The sequence below is a fragment of the Meleagris gallopavo genome, chromosome 5, assembly GCF_000146605.3.
Source record: "Meleagris gallopavo isolate NT-WF06-2002-E0010 breed Aviagen turkey brand Nicholas breeding stock chromosome 5, Turkey_5.1, whole genome shotgun sequence".
Taxonomy (NCBI): domain Eukaryota; kingdom Metazoa; phylum Chordata; class Aves; order Galliformes; family Phasianidae; genus Meleagris; species Meleagris gallopavo.
In genome coordinates this window covers 38,186,909-38,191,993 of record NC_015015.2, presented here as the reverse complement: position 1 = coordinate 38,191,993, position 5,085 = coordinate 38,186,909, and the positions used below count along the sequence as shown (strand labels likewise).

Here is a 5,085-nt window from a genome sequence, read left to right as displayed (position 1 = left end):
GGGGGAGCTGCAGGGCGGCACGGCACGGCGCGCGTTGCGGAGCGCAGCGGCGTTCGCTGAATCTGCTGCGGATGCGGCGTCGCCCGGTTGCGCGGCAGCTGAGAAACTTGGCGGGGATCCTACCGGTGCCAAGCGGCCTTAGGGTGGGACGGGGGCCTGAGCGGGGGTGCAAAGGGGCTTCGAGAGCCCGTCCTCCCCCAAGTACCCACCGCGCTCCTTCCGACCGAGCAATAAAAGGCAAAGGAGCAGCAGCACGGTGGGCTGCAGGTGCTCCCGGCCTCCCCGGTTCCCATCCCAGCCGGTAATCGGGAGCTGCCGCCAAAGGGTGACCCCGGAGAGGTCCCACTGACGTCCCGAGCGCTTCGCTGCTGCCACCCCATAGGGGTGCCCGGGTCCCACACACGTGGCTGCAGTGCTGAGTAAACAGCATCTAAGGCACTCTCTAAAAACTCGTTTAGACTCATTGGGTCTCTTTAGGGCTGAGGAAGTGCAGCCCAGCGCAGAGCCCCTGCCCGGTAGGGGAGCTAAAGCCTGATGGGCACAGCCTGATGAAGGTGCGCTACCCTAGGGAACCAAAGAACACAATGAGCAGGCAAGCAGGAGCTGGGAATAGACGGCACCACTCCTGAGCCGTGGGGATCCAAGGAAAGAGAACCAACTGTCCCACACAGTGCCCTTCCTTCTCTTTAATCTCCTCATGGCTGTGGCCCTGGCACAGCACTGCTGATGGTGCAGGGCAAAGTGGGATACAACTGGATGCCCACCAATAAAATGTTACTGTCAGTGAGACCTTTGTCCCCAGCCTGTGGCTTTGAGAAGCTCCCACAGCTAAAGAAATGTGACTAACATCAGGGAACACTGGAACAAACAAGGACTTCCATCTCTCTCCATCTCCCTCAGCCCCAGCTGTGATGCAGAGAAGTTGCTCAGCTGCCCACTCACTCCCGACGAACCAGCACTGGTCTTACAGTGTCACTCAGGCTGAGAGGCTATGACAGCTCCTTGTGGCAGGTGACATGGGCAGTGTCAGGACTCTGCAGGTTGCACAACACGCGCTCTGCGTGTTGTGACTGAGCTGCAGAGGCTGTGGGAAAGACAAATTGATGGGATTTTCTAAAATCACTTGTGACAGCAGATTGCTTCTGGTTCCCCAGTGCAAGATTCCCATTTCTCAGTGAGTACAGACTGTATTATTCATAAGCCATGGCTTCTCTGGTCCATTGAGCTGGAAAGCAAGATGCTCCATCATTTAAACTGGCAAATGCCATGGTGAAGCACTGACTCCTGAGTAGAGCTGGCCTCCTTGGCTGGGACCCTGGCCCATGAAGAGCGCTATGGGTATGGTCTTGCAAGGTTCATGTGCTGGCTGTTCCCTGCCAGGTTGGCCCAGCAGGGTGCACTGGGTCTTGCCTGGAGGCAGATGGTGGAAGGAGAAAGAGCAGAGTTTAGATTTGGAGCCCAGGGAAAGAGCAGCAGGCAGAGAGGTAGCCATCCCCTATGAGGCACCCTGTATGGGTGCACTGCAGTGCAGTCTCTCACCATGCTGCGAGTCAGGCAGAGAAGCCCTGGACACGGTGCTAGGTTAGAGCATCCTCTACACAGCCTTGGGTACAGCCCCCTGCTTCCTTGCCTGCAAACTGTTTCAAGGACAGAGTTATCTGTTACTGGAAGGATTTCTTCTCATAACATGATGTCTATCCTTTATAAGCAGGAGTTTATTCTCACCCTGGTGACCAAGAGGGTGTTATCCCCAGATAGAGAAGGAAGCTTGTACTTGAGGGAATTAACCCTGCAATCACGCAGTGCTGGGTGGGCCTCCTCTGAGGCTGACATCATACAGCCCTGCAGTACTCACTCTAATCGCAGCCATGAGTGCTCAGCATTTCTTTACACTGGGCTCCAGAGCATTGAGCAGACACCCAGCAAATGTTGCCCAGGCAGTTCAGTAACCACATTAGGCAAGTGCTGTTGAATCCCACCTAAGGCAGCCCCTTGGATGGAGGCAGGAGGCTGCTCCCTGATCCTCTCTAGCCTTTTCCCTTCCTAGTACTGCCTGTCACCTTCCAGAAACACCTCCCAGCTGCAGTAGCTAAGGAAACAGGGCTCCTGCAGACAGCAGCTTCTTTCATTGGGTACCAGCACTGCAGCCTCGAGGGCTCCCGGGGAACTGAGATGTGCACTCAGGGCTATGGCAGTGCCAGTCCCACACAAAGCCATGCAGAGCCTCTGTCCACCCCGTGTTGATCCCAGAGCCTGAACACAGCACATCACTCCCCACTCGTACCTCCCAGCGGTCACACCAGCCACCTCTGCTGCGTTAATTAAGAAAGTTAATTTCTTAATTTTCAAGTGCTCACCCCAGACCACTGCAGGGCTCTCTGAAGGCAGCTTTCCATGGGTAATAACAGAGAAATGGGGACCACAGCTGCTAAGACAGGAAATCATTTCTCCTACCACCAGCTCCCTCGCGGGTTGCTATGTGCATGCTTGTAATTTCAAATTTACTTCAAACATTACCCACTAACCAGGCTGTGTGACCAGGCACTAATCAGTTACATTAAAGTATGCTAATTGGCTCTTCTCACTTGCTGCTCTGGTGGGACAGCATGCCTCAATACTTACAGGTGTGGCATTTCTCCCCAGCTCTCAACCCCCTTTTTTCAGCTGCCCTCAGCAGCAAGGTGCTCCCGAGGTGCCACTCCACCCACCACAGCCCCACACCAACAGGCAGCACAGCAGCATGGGTGGCTCAAGCTGTCCAAACCACTGCTATAGTTCCACCACAACTGCTCATCTTGATGAATGATGAATGCCAACCACCCTGCTTGCAGCCATCCTTGCCTCCAGCAGTATCACTTGGGGGTCCCACCAGCATCCTGCCACTCACCAATCCATCTTTCTCCCTGCATACTGCCTTTTGCAGTACTGAACACTTAACTTACCTCCTTGAAGGAAGACAAATGGGAGATCATCACCTAGACCTGCAGGCTTGCACTTTTGTGTATCAGACACCCATGCATTCCCTGACAAAAGTCTGCCCTGGGGTCAGACCCACTGCCACTCACCTTTCAGTGACAGATGCACTGACTTGACCTTGTGCCTTGAAGCTCAGGGTATGCACATTGCTTACTTGTGGCTCTGGTAGTGTGCATCAATGCGAAGTTGGATCTGCTCTCTCTGGAAAAGGCTTCTTCCTCTCTTAGGCAGATATATCTGAGAGAGAAATAGAATAAACTTTTGGTTGCACACAGCTTGTAGAGAGGTAAGAGATTTCCTGAAATGGAGGTCATTCAAGAAAAGTGTAGATGTGGCTCTTACAGACAGGTGTTACAGCTGGAAAGATTATCATGGTGAAAACAGGAAAATAAACAGGGAAGGAATGTTCACCTGTATCCAAAGATCTAAGTTCACAGGACAGACTCCACAGAGAAGAGGTCCCCAGAAAGAGATCCTCTCCCCATGGCAGTCAGACCTTAAATGGGGTCTAGAGTCTATCAGCTTCACCTGTGCTCCCACGGCTGACTCAGTCCTTTACTCAGGTGATCAATCAGTGGTTCAGGCCATGACTCAACAGTTCCCATACAAGTGGTGATGGTGGGGGTGGGCTGGCAGTTATACTACAGCTTTAATGATTCTATGATTTGCCGATCTGAGCCAAATCTTTCCTACAAATTTAAGGGAAACATCCCCTCTGTACTGAGAGCAGCAAGCGGTAATTCCCAGCGGATAAGAAGAAGATCCAGTCTGAGTCCTTGGCCTTCTGAATCGGAAAATGGAATTCGTGATGATGCTTCAAGCAAAGAAAGATTGATTGCACAGATAGCAGGGAAAAGTTATGGTAGTTTTAATGAGAATGTCAGTGGATATTGGGGGCAGATGTGAGCTGACAGCCTGAGCCAGCAGAGCCAGCATGGGATGTAACGAACCATATTAGAGCTCAGGCCAAGCACAGAGCCTTGCATGCAGGATGTGACCCCACACACGTGCCCGGCCATCCCGCCAGCACGCAGCCAGCACTCCGTGCACTGATGTTCTCCCCGGCTAAAAAGAGCCTCCAGACGCTCAGCTAATGAAGATTCAGCAGCGTAGTCCTTTCTGAGTGCCACTAGAGTCATTAACCGTAACCACGATGCCTCACACGCAAAATACATCTTTGCTAACTCCTTTCCCGTACGTGCTCCTAAGCTCCCCTAAGACCCGGTGCCTCCCACAACGGCACAGCCCAGTACAGCCGCGAACGGCCAGCACCAGCTCCGCCCACGTGCCTCCGCACCCTCATGGGGCTCGGCCGAGGCCTCCGGGGGCCTGCGGGAGCTCGGCGGGCCCCCAGCGCCACCTATTGGCGATCCCGCGCCTGTGCGCCTCGGGGAGCGGGGCGGCCCGATGGGGGGCAGCTGGGATACTCCAACCCCACCGGGCAGGAGCCGAAGGGAGGCAGCTGGAAACATGTCTGGAGAAAGCCCAAGTCTCGTTGCCGCAGGGACTGCTTCCTGATATGGTAGGTTTCAGCTGGCAGGAGCCTATCTTGCTTCAGGCAGCCTGGTGTGCGGCTGCCCTTGGTGTGCTGCCATCAGCCTGACCTTGGGCCTTGTCGAAGCAGTACCAAGGGCTTCATTTGATACCAGATATATCAGGTTGCTCCTCCTATCAAGCCAGATCTACTCCAGGAAAATATGCTGTTCATCAGTAATAGCCACAGAGGTGCACAGAGACTGATGATGGGGACGAACAGTGGAACACCTCAACCCACTCAGGGATTGTTGTAGGAACCCCTTTCGAGTGGGCATCAGAATGACAGGGTAATGGCCCTTCCTCTTTGGGCACTGGGACAGGCTGCCCAGGGAGGTGGTGAAGTCATCATCCCTGGGAGTGTTCAAGAAATATCTAGATGTGGTACTGATGAATACGGTTTAGTGGGCAATGTTGGTGGTAGGTAGATGATTATAGAGGTCTTTTCCAATTTTAAGCATTCTATGATTCTTCTGCACCAAACCCAGTGCTCACAAGGCCAAATGCATGGGATCCAGCTTCTTCTGTATCTACCAGAGGCTTGTCTTTCGTACAAAAGCACAATGGCCTGGGGTG

At 53.6% G+C, this 5,085-nt stretch overlaps 1 protein-coding gene across 1 annotated transcript in view; it reads right to left on the bottom strand.

Moving 5' to 3' along the window:
* Positions 1-3,446, bottom strand: part of TMEM63C (transmembrane protein 63C) — a 28,115-nt gene extending 24,669 nt beyond the window's left edge. Inside the window, exons 1-2 of the mRNA XM_019615771.2 lie at positions 3,388-3,446; positions 3,066-3,213 (exon numbers count right to left, since the gene is read on the bottom strand). The gene's annotated coding sequence lies outside the window, so the exon portion shown is untranslated. The remainder of the gene's footprint in view (positions 1-3,065; positions 3,214-3,387) is intronic.
* Positions 3,447-5,085: the final 1,639 nt, after the last annotated feature.